General features: G+C 34.6%; 1 long non-coding RNA gene across 7 annotated transcripts in view; it reads right to left on the bottom strand.

The window, feature by feature from the left end:
- The window catches only part of LOC123598288, a 41,828-nt gene extending 32,477 nt beyond the window's left edge, over positions 1–9,351 (bottom strand). For 3 of the 7 annotated variants that reach the window (XR_006712512.1, XR_006712517.1, XR_006712515.1), the window contains exons 1-2: positions 9,101–9,347; positions 5,830–5,948 (exon numbers count right to left, since the gene is read on the bottom strand). This is a non-coding gene — a long non-coding RNA (uncharacterized LOC123598288). Of the gene's footprint in view, positions 1–5,829; positions 5,949–9,100 lie in introns of all 7 variants that reach the window. The other 4 variants (XR_006712514.1, XR_006712516.1, XR_006712518.1 and 1 more) reach the window with 3 other exon arrangements.
- Between the last annotated feature and the right edge of the window lie 4,900 nt (positions 9,352–14,251).

The raw sequence follows: 14,251 nt of genomic DNA, 5'->3' as shown, positions 1-14,251 counted from the left end.
TTTGGAAGAAAGTCACTATAGGCAGTCCACACTTAAGTAGTGGGAAGCTCTATTCCACCCCCTTGGAGATGAAATGTTACATAAATTATTTGGAATTGTTTTGCATAACAGATTTGTCTATTCTATCCCATTTATTCAATCATTTATTTATAGCAGTATGGAGTTATAGATATTTATTTTATATTTTAGATTATAGTCCAATGATACTCTATTTATTTTGTTTCTCAAATTGTTCCAACTTTGACTATGACTATTTTTTTTACTTTATCTGAAGATTTTTTTCTAAACATTTGAAGAAAAATGTTAATATTTTCCTTTATGGCTCATATTACTTTGTGTCATGTTTAAGAAATTCTACTCAGTCTTATCTTCTTTTAAAAATGTAAGGTTTTGCAAAGTCAAATACAAATTAGGAAATCACTAATTTCAGCTTGTGAGGCAGGGATCCAGTTTCTATTTTCTTTTTTTTTTTTTTTGCATAATTGACCAATTTTCCCTATATCAATTGTTTAACAGACTCCTTTTTTTACTTATTTGTAATGTCACCACAGATATATATTAAGTTTTGTATGTACATGGGTCTGTTTCTGGGCTTTTTTTCCTTTTCAGTTTGTCTATTGGTCTATCATTGCATCAATATTATATTCTTAATTATTATGGAAGTGTAATAAATTTGTTTACAATGAACAACTACCCATACTTCATTCTTCTTTAGAATTGTCTTAGCAATTCTTGGTCTTTTTCTTACATATATACATTTTAGCATTAGTTTGTCACATTCCTCAAGATATTTTTTTAAGAAATTGATTTAAAAATTACTCATTTTTTTAAATGAAATCCTTTATTTCTATTAAATATTCTCATTTATCATGACTATATAGGAATGATTTTGAATTTTGTATATGGACCTTATATGCAGGAATGTTGACACTATATATTAGTCTGTTGATTAATTTATCCAGAATTGTCTGTGTATGCAACCATAATATTTATAAATAATGGCAATTTTGTCTCTTCCATTTTAGTGTATGTATAGTATTTGTTTTTCTTATTTTGTTGCATTAGTTAGGATTTCCAGTACAATATTCACCTGTGGTATTTAATTTTCAAACGCTTGGGGATTTTAAAGATAACTTTCCATTATTCATTTCTAAATTAATTCTATCATGACAAGAGAACATAATCTGTGTTTTACTCCTTTAATAATTGAGACTACTTTATAACCCAGCATATATTCTATCTTTGCGAATATTCCATGTGTACTTGAAAAGAATCTGTACTTACCAGCTGCTGGTATAGTGTTCTGTGAATGTTAGGTAAGTTGGTTGATAATGTTTTAAAATCATGTATATGTTTCTATTGATTTTCTGTTTGTCTTACTAATTATGAGTCAGAATGTTGAAATGTTCAATTGCAATTGTGGATATATTTATTTCTTCCTTAGGTCGTGTCAGGCTTTCTTACAGGTATTTGAAGCTTTGTGTCTGAATATATACACAGGATTGTTATGTCTTTCTTATCATTATGAAATGTCTCTATCTCTGATAACATTTCTTATTCTAAAGCCCACATTGATATTAATGTAGCCACGCTAGCTCTCTTATGGTGAGTGTTTGCATGGTAAATCTCTTTGCATCTATATTTATATCTATATCTGCCTATGTCTATACTTAAAGTCAGGTTCTAATATTATTATTGATGAGTGGGTCTTGCTTCTTTGTATGTCTAATAATCTCTTCCTTTTAATTACAATGTTTTTTCCTTTTACATTTAGTGAGAGTATGATTGGTGTGGCTAGGTTTAAATATGCAAACTTATTTTTTTCTATTTGTTCTACTTATATTTTTCTTCTTCTGTTTTCTTTTTATCTTTTTCTGCCTTTTGTTTTTGTTTAACTATTTTTATGAATCTCTTTTATTTTCACTGTTGGGTTATCACCTCTACCTCTATGTTTTATACTTTTAGTAGTTGCTAAGATTTAAAAGTTGCATGTTTAGTTAGTTACAGTCTACCTTCAAATATGATACTTCATTATAAGGAATGTAGAAACCTTATAATAGTTTACTATCATTTCCCTCCCATATCCTTTATGCCTGTTGTTACCATATTTTTTCTACATATGTTAAGTATTCCACAAAACATTATAATTTCTGATTTAATTAGTTAGTTATGCTCTGAATAAAATTTTTTAAAATGTTTTTTAAAGTTTATTTATTTTAAAGGAGACAGAATGAGTGGGGGAGGGACAGAGAGAGAGGGAGAGAGAGAGAATACCAAGCAGGCTCAGTGCTGGCATTGAGGAGCTTGATGTGGGACTCAAACCCACGAACTATGAGGTCATGACCTGAGCTGAAACCAAGAGTCAGATGCTTAACAGACTGAGAGAACTCTCAGGGTACCTTATTAATCTTCATTTTTCAAATATTATATTCACAGTTACTTATTTTTTTCTTTTTTTAATGTTTATTATTTATTTTGAGAGAGAGAGAGAGCTAACACATGAGCTCCACACATGTGGAGAGAGATGAAGAGAATCCCAAGCAGGCTCCATGCTCAGTGTGGAGTGCAGCATGGGGCTCGATCTCATGACTGTGAGATCATGACCTGAACCAATATCAAGAGTCAGACATTTAATCCACTGAGCCACCCAGGCACCCCTGATTATTTTTTCTTTAGCAGTTTAAAGATTACATTCCATTGTCTACTCCTGGATCACTGATATTCTGATAAGAAATCTGTTGCCATTTTTTTCCCTCTCTGTATATAATGTATCTTTTTTATTAGCCTTTTAAAGAGTTTCTCCTTATCAGTAGTTTTGAGGAATTTGATTATGTGTGCCTCAGTGTATTTTTGTTTTTGTTCATTCTTCTTAGACCTTAAATGTTTCTTGGATCTATAAGTTGATCTTGTCATTAAAGTTGAAAAAAAAATTAGTCACCACTCCTTCAAGTATTTTTTCTGTCCTCATATTTTCCTTTTCTTTGGCAACTTCAATTATACATATGTTTGAGTACTTGATATTGTCTCATTGGTTACTGAGGTTCTGTGTTTGTTGTTATTCTTGTTGAGATTTTTTTTTCCAGTTTGAGTTTCATTTGAAGAGTTTCTAATGCTATTTTGTGATTCACTGATTTTTTTTCTCTGCATTATCTATTGTGCTATTAACACTATTTAGTGAGATTTTAATCTCGGTTATTTATTTATACTCCATCTGTAGTAGCTCCAATTTGGGTCTTTGCAAGTCCCCTGTTCTCCATTTTATGTTGATGTTTTTCTTTAATTCTTGGGCATACTCACCAACATCTTTTTGGCTACTTCCATTATTTCTGTCATTTCTGATTATGCTTTTATCAATTGATGTCTTTCCTGATTATAAGTCAGTTTTTCCTGTTACTTCTTATAGTAATGAAACATTGTGAATCTCACATTTGTAAGCACTGGATCTGAGTCTTTTTTTTAAGGATTTTTGGTAGGTAGAGAGTAGGATTTATTCTAGGCCAAATTTAGTCCTGCTAATAAGTTGTCAGCCTTCTGAGTTCTTTAATGAACGTCCCATATAGTCAGTGAAATCTCCCCAACCTGGTTTGTTGAGATTTGAATGATTTCCTGCTTTATGTGACCTCTGAGAATCAGAGAATCATTTGTTTTGTAGCTATGCTATAATTGTTCTTTTTCTAAAAGTTGCTTTTTGCTTGGCTTCATAGAGTTCCTAATAGGTGTGTGTAGATCAGTATCTATTAACATACTCAAGGGGACTCTGTGCAGATTTCTGAAGCACTTTCTATGTATCTCCTTCCTTTTCTATAGTCTTCCTTGAAAATTCTTGTGTCCTTGGCCTTACCAAAAGCTGATTCCTGTCCTCATTTTGGTAAGACTTCTGTTGTTTTCCCTGCACCATAGCCTGGAGAATGCCTCCAAGTAGAAACCTGGGGTCATTATAAAGCATTAAGTTTCTAAAAACTTAAAAAAAAAAAAAAAATATATATATATATATATATATTATATATATATATATATAAAATATATATATATATATATTTTTTTTTTCAGTTTTCTAGTTGTTTATAATGAGAGTAAGTTTGTACCTACCTCCTCTTACATGGTCAGAAGTGGAAGACCACCTTGTATAGTTTTAAATTAATTTTTGTTGTTTTTATTAATATTGCTCTCATTACCATTTAGATACAGTTTTCTCATCGCAGTCATAGTTTGGATTTGATAATTGTTAATAAAAGAGGTTAGTTTTAAGGAAGAAGGCAGAAAGGGAAAGGATCAAACCATCTTAATCCCATTTCATTGAGAGAGTCAACACTCCGAGGACCGTCATCAGCAGACTTCAGCCTAGGTCTCTTTGGATTTGGGTTATATGGCTTTTCACAACTGCAAAAGAGGCAGGTAGAGGGAGGGCAATAGGATTGTTATGAGTGGCATAGATTATGATCCATTCACACTGCCACCACACACCAGATTGGGGTTCCATTAAGCTAACGAAAGGGAAAACAAATATTGGATAGGCAGGAGGCCAAGTTTGTCTTATCAGTGAATTCTTTTTCTTTAACTGCTTTATTGAGGTTTAATTGACACACAGACTATATGCCATATTTAAGGTGTGTGATTTAATAAGCTTTGACATATGCTTAACTAATGAAACCATTACCACAACCAAAACAACAAACATGTCTATCATTTCAAAAGTTTTCTTGTGCAACTTTTCATTCCTTTTTCCTGCCTTTTGACTATCCCCAGGAAACCAATGATGTACATTCTATCAACGTAGATCAGCTTATGTTTTCTTGAATTTACACAGGTGGGTACAATTTACACAGCATGTACTCTTACCTGGTTTCTTTTGCTCAGCATAATTTGGAGGTTCACCCAGGTTTGTGTGTGTATCAATAATTTATTTCTTTTTGCTGATAATTGTTTTGTTATATGGATATACCATACATCTACCATTCACTAATTGATGGACATTTGCATTTTTGGCTATTACAAGTAAAGCTGCTATGAACATTTTTGTGCAAAAACAAAAAAAAAGAAGTAAGTTTTAGCTAAAAATCTGAATGTGTTTTTGTCAGGGTTTTTTTTTTTTTTTTTTTTCCTATTGTGGGATTGTGAGTAAACCTTCCAAGGCTCTTGTCTAGGGATGCTTAATAATGTCTCTTTGGGGTACATATTAGCTATTTTCCAAGCTTCCCTTTTAATTGAATGTCTACTATAGTTTTTACTAATTGAATTGTCATATAGTTTTTACTCTAACTTCCAGAATGAGTAAATTGAGAATTAAGTGAGAGATGATATTTTACATCTGTCCTTTATTATATTCTGCCAAAGATCTAAACACAAATGTAGCTTTAGTTTTGTAGTTGGTATTAGAATTTAGGCACCAAATAGTGCCTCAGTGTCTGCGGAGATGCTCCCTGTCTATCCCTCCAAATGTTTAAGTTTTCTTTTGCCTTGTAGAATGTTGAATAAAAAAAATTCTGGAGTTTCAGTTTTTCCCCAGTAGAAACCGTAGTTTAGTTTAACTATTTCAAATAAACATCCCAAGAGACTAAAAACTATTTTAAATAGATGACAATACCTTGTGGCATCACCTCATGCTAGTACAATATAAATGAATACTATCTTTCGTAGACAAAAATCTGTTTTAAAATTCTATCTGAAAAGAGCTGAGGGAGAATTGTAAACATAAGATCATTCTGTTATTTTCCTAACCATTTAAAAAGTATTCTTTTTTAGATCTACTTTATTTAGGCTCTGAAATAATTTTAAAGAGTGTACATAGTTTTGTTTTCAAAGGTCATGAGCAAGTATAAATATACCTACGTTGAGACAAGAGAAAGCTTTCAATCATGCGTAGTTGTGATATCTCTCATGCCACACCATCTTTCTCTAAGGTGGGAAACTAAAGTGTACCTAAAAAATTTCAAGTAGCTGCACATTTCCTGGAAAAGAAGGAAATAGGAAATATCTAAGTTAGATTGTGTTCACACATGAATAGGTGAAACCTTATTTGTGTTGGAAGATGGGAATGAATGCTTTTGGATGTTTTGTGGACTTGATAGCATAAGTCAGTTTTCATTTTGAGAGCTCGTATTCATTTGACTTCATCTCTCAGATCCCTTTAGTACAAAAGCCATGGTCCAGCATGATCTCAGTAAAAGCATAATAATAATGATAATGATAATAACAATAAGTTGAAACAAAAACTCCACACACAAAAATAGTAATAAAAACAGACAAAACAAACAAAAACTAACAGAAAATACATGGAGAAGCAAGCAGGTCAGACATCTGAAATAATTTTCCGAATTAAATTACAGATTTCTTTTGACCCCCATAATATATTTTTAGTTTTATAATGTGGATTACTAATGAGTTTTTGGCTTGGTCTGTGATTTTGGATGATGGTGACAGTAAGAGGAGTGCTCAGAAGCAGTATAGGTTTATTTATGTGAATATATAAAAGTGTATTGTGATGGAGAATCCTTAATTTAGAGTAGCATAGAGAATTTGAAGATTACTTCAAAGGGCATTCAAAAACCATGTATTTGAAATCCATGATAAGAAAGTATGTACTTTTTGAAGGGGCAAAGTTTTCAGGTAAAGTTTTTACTACTCAGATTTTCACTGAGAGGTATTTAGAAGTTTGATGGCAGAAAATGTGCAAACTAGAGATATGTTCGTTCACTTGGTCCTCTACATTTGGACTAAAGGTAGTATGAGCTGCTTTCATATTTGGTTGAAATGTCTTGAGAAAGCAAACATTTTTGAGAGAACTGCTTATCTGCTGCTTATTTTAACAAGCCTGACCCTCCTGTGATAGTTCGGCTTTTAATTTCTTCTGAAGGGTACTTCATTCCCATACTTTTACCAGTCCTTATGAATCCTCCCAGTCTCAGGACACTAGATGGATCAAAAAACGAACTCTGCGTGAGACTCCTCTCATATAATAAAATGATGGTCACTGTGATTATACTATACTTGTAGGAGGATTAGGAAGACTTAGTTGTTTGTATTATGGTGTACCTTAGAGTTCTAAAATTGGAACACAGAATCAGCCTAAAGCCAAGATCAACTATTTTTAAAGCTATGAATTATTTTACTGAAGAAAGGTAATACATAATCATTGTGATGAGGGAGTGTGGATGGGGCAAGCTGAGAGCAAAATACAGGGTGATATGCCCACGCCCCCCCCCCACCCCCCCGCCAGGTGGAATATGTATAATATATCTCGGACATTCCTGGCTACCCAAAAACAAAGGAAAATGGTTTAAGTCCTCCCCATGGTAATGTGGGAAACTAAGGCAAATGAAAAACTAAATTCCCTTACCACCTGCAGCCCATTGTCAAGTCCTTGATATGAGCACAGTGACCTCCCTCTAGGAGCTCAGCTGCCTAGATGATGACACTTTGCTAGGGGCAAAAGAGAATCTTAGCTTAACATTATCCTGACCCCTCAGGAACCTGTAAGTCTACCTTAATATATAAAAACTCCTTTGGAAACTTTTTTTATCTCACCCCCCCCCCCCAAGATATATGCTGGCAATCATACTCCAAGTTTATGGCCCCCTGATATACATTGGGAGGGTCTTATGACTGAGGTTTTACTGAACAGTAATAAATGTTGTTTTGCTAGCAACAGCTAGCCCCTCAAGATTCTGGAATCTTGCTTCCAAAATTCCTTCGAGACTTATTCTATCCCTGACCCCCTCCTAACCTGAGAGTATATAATGAGTTACCCTTCACGACCCCAGTGCAGCTCTTCCTGCCCATGGGTCCTGTCCCACGTGCTTTAATAAAATCACTTTTTTGCACCAAAGACATCTTCAAGAGTTCTTTCTTGGCCGTTGGCTCCAGACCACCCACCATCACCCCAAAACTTCATCAATTGAAGAAGATGAAGAAAATATGGAAATCCAGTGTTAACTCTTTCTGTCCCATCTAGCCTATCTTTTTCCAAGTAAGACATGATGGTGTGCAGGCTATCCAGTTATCCTTTCTTATTGAGTCTTTTAGATTTTATGGAATCTCTGAAATGACTGTTGGGTATCAGATGTGACAGACTTCAGATCGGGTGAATCTGGAACTTCGTCAGTAGTCTCCAATAAAAACGAGACCTTTCCCTGCAAACAGTTCCTTGAGCCTTAAATGCAACTTGAGAGGGAAACAAACAAACAAACAAACAAACAAAAAGTTATCCAGAGTAGATGAAAATAGACAAACCCTAGGGTATACATTTTTGTAAGATTCCATGATTAAAATTTTCTAAGGTATATTGGACGTTGTTTTGTTATTACCATTTGACATTGGAATATGTAGTCAATTTTGGATAGCAATTTCAATTCATTGGCAAAGAGAAAATATTTGGAGGCCAATTCCATATTTCTAATACCATAATTTTTAATGCGTTTTCAATGATATTATATGGAACTTTAATCTGATGCTTAAGGTATTGCATTTTATGTCCTTTTAAGTTATTATAAACAAGAAAAAGGAAAATTGTCCTAAGCAAAAAAACCAAAAAACAAAAAACAAAAAACTACATGATAAGATATGCAGAGCATGCACTGTGCTTCTGTTCTAGAAGCAATTTGGAATTCCCTTTGTTGAAAAACTATTCATTTAGTTTCTTAGTTTGTTTGTTAAAGGACAGCTAAGTATGAATTATAAAAAGAAACATTCCATACCGCTTGCAAGTTTTACCCACTGTGAGTATGGTTACAAAAACTGAGAGGATGCTAAAGAGAAGAAAAAGTTCCAACACTTTCCAGTTAACGTGTAATTTGACTTCAGTGTGAATTTTTGATATGAAGGAAATTAACATTGATTACCAAATTCCCAACGATTAAGAACAGTGTGAGAAAAAGACATTCCATTCCTAAATATTTGGGATGAAAATGTCCTCAACAGAGTCTTCCTTTAGTAGCTGTCAATTTATACAGACCATTTCTATGGCCCAGTTCACATGTCAGTTCCAGTAAGGGAGGTAGTAATGCTTTATAAAAAGTAACTGGGGTGTTTCGCTGCATTGGGAAGCCACTTTTAAACTGGCATCAGCAAAACCTCACCAAACCTTGTTGCTGGGAGATCTTACCTAAATGACTGCATTTCCCAATTGAGATTGGTTGTGATGATAGATGGTGGTGATGATGTGGTCAAAGATGAGACTAGGAACCCATGGTCTGGTCTTACAAGGGGGTAACAACAGAGTGTGTTCCCTTTGCTTCTGCCCCATGCAGTAAAAATGCAAGTTCATCAGGCAGAGCCCCAGAAGGTAGGCTGGCAGGTCATATTGTTGTGGTTCCTTTCTGTATTTGTATTTGTTACGGACTATAAACCATGATGATGTAATAAAGGTCTGGGGCCATGAGTTCCTATTGGCTGTGCAGTGCTGTTTCATGGAGGGGCAAGTCCAACTGTAATGAATTCAGATGACATAATGATTTCAGTTTCACTGCATTGCTCAGCTCTCTGGGAACCTGCAAATGATAAGTGGTTGGGCACCTATCATAAATCCAGACATACATACAACATGAAAATAGCTGGTGAAGCTTGAAATCAATGCAGAATATTAGACCAATAAAATGTTGATCATACTATTTAGTAAAGATATTAACTAGAAAAAGTTGGTAAAATATTTTTCTAGAAAAGATAAAACTTATCAGATATCTTTGTGCTTATTTGTATATTCATGAATATAAAATGCCATTGGTTCCTCATCTTTAATACATAGGGGATTTATATAGCATACTGCCTCAATAAAATTTCGTTCATCTGTACGTGGATCAGATATGCATATTTAATTACTCTGAAAGTAGCATACTTGTACAGATGGTGGTATTAGAGGGTATTACTTCAATTTAAATTACTTTCATTGGAAAAAAAAAGTGTTCCTTGGCTATGATTTCTAAGTAAAAATTTAGCTTTTATAACATATGGAATATGCCTGCTTATAGTAATTATACATGAATAATCCTACACATGCAAAATAAACATTGTAAAAATATGAAACAACTGATAACAAGATAATTCAGGACTCTTTCAGGGACAAAGTTTAGGGTGTTGTAAACTGTAAACGTGCAATCAAAGTATATAAATGAGGTTTGAAAAAAGCACGGGGATCTAATTTGTAGCCAAAAGCAGTCTCCTCCGCAGACCACTGCAGCCTAACTCCTATGTTCGTTAAAACCCCTCTGGAGCCTTCTCCTTGTGTGAAACTAGAAGGAAATTAGGAGATAATATGTGAGCCATATCCCCGGAAAGACCTTAGAGAATCACAAGAACCAGTGTATCCCCTAGCAGGAACTTCAGTCGTTTTGTACCCCATTCTCTAGGAAAAGAAAGGCTACCTTCCCATGACCTCTTGGTGCCTCCTGAAATGCAACATTCATCCTGTTGAAACAAGCACACAAACAAAAATCATCACTTTCAAAGGCAAGCTAGTCACAAAGCAAGACAGATGGCTTATAGCATAGTATTGATTATCAAACAGTAGCTCGGTATTAAAAATTGGGAAAATATAAATGCTTTTTCAGAAGGTATTGTTTTCTATTATGAGATTATAAAAATGTGCCTATATGTTTGTCCATTCTTCGCTGCAAGTATTTCTTTATTAAAGTATTGTATCTCAGAGGCAGCACAGGTACCATCCACTCCTGTGGTTGCTATGGTAAGTAGTCATGTTTTATTGAAACGTAAATGGCCACCACCCACATGAATGGCTTCCAAGTGACCTTAGCATCCTCTGCCTCCCCCACCTTTATTTTTTGTAAGCCATCCTGATTTTTTTTTATATAAACATGACTTTTCTCCTGATTTAGAGTATGACAAAGCCTTTTGCTGCTTTTTCTCAAATATGCTTTTTAAAATGACTCCATGATAGTCTATGAAGAACAAAAATGAGTCCAGTTTGGTAAACAGAAGTTAGGGGAGACAAACTCAAGTGTACGTCCCATTGCAAACTTAAAAAAAATTATTAAAACTTTATATTTAATGTAATTATAGTTTATAATGTTTGTTCATATGTGTGATTTTAATTAATAATCCTTGCTTTATTAGTCCAGTCATATCAATCTTAAAAATTTTTGTGATTACACATCCACATATACATAAAATAAGTATATAACATAATACTTTGGGGATTATATTGTAAGATTCATTTTAAATACTGAAATGAGAAGACAGACAAAAAAACATCTTGGTGGTGTGTGAATGCTTGGGGATTCCATTATAAAATATCTCTACAGTGTGAAGCCATATCCTTGAAACAAATTTTCAGACATACCATACTGTGTACCTATAACTTTGCTAGACACACAGACACACACAGACACACAGACACACACAGACACAGACACACAGACACACACACACACACACACACACACACACACACACACGGAAGTAAATATTTGTCATATGTTGATAATCTGACTGATTGCCAGCTCAGAGACCTTGAAACAAAGTGGAATTTTAGTGAGGTATCACTTCACTTCAGGTCATGACTGGTGTGGATATTACTACCCCCACCCCACCCCACACACAAAAAAAAGCTTTACCTGAAAGGCTTTATCAAAAATTCTTAGTTTAGGGTTGCCTGGATGGCTCAGTTAGTAGAGCATGTGACTGTTGATCTCAAGATCGTGAGTTTGAGCCCCATTTTGGATGTACAGATTACTTAAGCAAAATGCTTGGTTTATGAAGACAAAAATTTCTTAAGACAGTGAGGGTGGGAAAAATCTTGGAATAAAAAGCCTCTAATTAGTCAAACAGCATCCAGTTTTCTTTAATGAATTTGGCTAACAGTTTTTGACCTGACACATTTTTCTATCTTTCCCTTTATCTGCCTCAAATTTGGCCTGAAAATGACTAGGCAAGATCTCTCACTTCGGCCACATACCTGGAACTTGGTGCACAAGTCATTTGGGGTTAGCTAAATTGTTATTTTCTCACCGAGACTGAAAAACTACTACCATTTCATAAAGAAGAAAAACACAGGGCAAGGTGAAAAGAAGAGATAATGGAGAGTAGTGGGATGAGAAGAGTGTTTCTTAATTATGCTGTAGACTCTCTGATGGGTCCTTTTCCTACCCTGCACTGTGCAGAATTAACTAGCACACAGTGACTGCCACAGATGACTCAGCGGTGGCACGCCAGTGACACAGCTGTGCCTCTGAGACATACAGGAGGGGACTTTCTATTTTTTAAGAAGAAAGGTAAAAGAAGAAGAAAAAAGTTTGACCAACTACAAGATTTTTCCTCATTTCTGTTTATTACATATTCTCAGTTGTAAGGGGAATTCTCCCCCCCCCCCATATAATTCTTTTTATTGATTTTTATATTAAAGCAATTGAAAGCAGTGCTGTATCATTTTCTGGTATAATAGAGCCATAGAAGCATGACAGCAGACACCTCACTGGGGAAAATAACATGTAAACGCTATACAAATTAGCCTCTTCTGATACAGTTAATAAAAGAAAATAAAACACTTGCAGATGGAGTAAGAATTAAATAATACATTAAAGCTCAGTGCAAGGTTTACTGTAGTCTCTTCTTTTTATTATAAATGACCATCACTAAAATGATCCGAAATACCCCATTAAGGACAACTTACTTGCTAATAGGTAAAGACTAATGAGGCAATAGAAAGTATAATTGGAGAACTTGCTACCTCAACCACAGAAAATTATACTAGCATGCACAACCAAATACCAGTGCGTGTTCAAAAATTTTAGTTAACCCTTAGAAGTGAAAAATGTATGTATAATTCATCCATTCAGATTTATCACTTTATATGTGTGAGTGTTAAATGCTGTGGAGATTAAAAAAAAAAGGAATAACCAATGGAGTTATAGGAGTACAGGAAACAGGATTCTCGACTTGTTATATGAAGCAGGCTACTTCACTAAGATGAAGTAAAGTATGAGAAGCCCTGAACCTTAGAAAGAAAACTCAAAATGGTAATGAGAGTCCATCTATGACAATAAATCTGAATAGAACAAGTGAACACTACCATTACTTTCCACATGTGCCTTTTTATTAGCTTCCTCCTACTGCGACCTCATGTTTCCCCATGGACTTTGATCCTTGCACATGCCCTATATAGATTTAATGTGTCTTGTTCCATTAGCCACATCTTCAACTCTGCTTCCATGAAAGGAACATGAATGAGTTTTGCATTTTGATAATAATTCTTCACTATCCAATTCCTGACCCTCCCCTGATTTTCAGCTTCATTACCCTCACATTTTGCTGACAGGTGGTAGTGGTTTGCCCTGAAATGCCATCAAGATAAAATAAATGAAAACAAATGTAATTCAAGATACAACATGATAAGTAGCCTTAGAGATAAACAGAATGCTATGGGGTTTGGGGCTGGAAAATGCCACTCTTAGGGAAATCCAGGAAAACTTAGTTCAAGACATATAGTGACATCAGAACTTAAATCTGTGAATCTCAAAATATGTTATCAAAAAAGCTGCCTCAAGTTATCTAGGGGAGAATTTTTTATAAACCTAACAAAATTCTGACCCACACAACACTTTGACAGCTTAAGAATGGTTAATATACATAACTGTGCCCAAGGATACACATACAGAGAATTCTCACATTTTGTTCAGAGGAATTCACAAATGTGGGAATGGGCTTTACAAATTAAGCCAGTTATATCAGCTTCAGTGCTTTCTGACACGCAAATTGAAATTATTAAATTGAAATTAACCCTAGCGGTACTGGATCTAACATGGTTTGGGGGTATTATTACATTTACATCAATCAGGATAAAGAACAGTTTAAAGAAAGAAAAAATGAGGGTATGTTCTTATGCATTTGAAAATTATCTTCAATTTTGCCAGTTACATGTTTCTTGGAAACAGGAGGGTGAAAAACTTCATTTTTAAACCATTGCAGGTAATTCTGAATCAGGAGATTCATAGATCTCTTGTTGAAAAACAGTACTCTGTAACATCCATCTGTCTGCCTCTGGGACTAGACAGGTCTGGTGGAGGCAACTGATAGGGAGAGGAAGTCTCAGACTTACCTGATTTGTGGAGATATGTCTGAGGAAATATCCCATCAAAAGGAGAGAATTTGTACTAGGAATCCAAAAGAAGAGAGTTAGGGGTTAAGGCCCAGAGTCGTAAATGGCCATGAGAACTGGACGTGTAAAGTCATGTAAGTGGAGGGCCAGACCAGTGACAATAAAGGGAGGGAGAGCAAATGGGAGCAAAGGAGAAGGTATGGTAGG

This window comes from Leopardus geoffroyi, chromosome C1 (genome assembly GCF_018350155.1).
Source record: "Leopardus geoffroyi isolate Oge1 chromosome C1, O.geoffroyi_Oge1_pat1.0, whole genome shotgun sequence".
In the NCBI taxonomy this organism is placed as follows: Eukaryota; Metazoa; Chordata; class Mammalia; order Carnivora; family Felidae; genus Leopardus; species Leopardus geoffroyi.
Note: the sequence above shows the minus strand (reverse complement) of the source record. Positions and strands in the feature narration are given on the sequence as shown.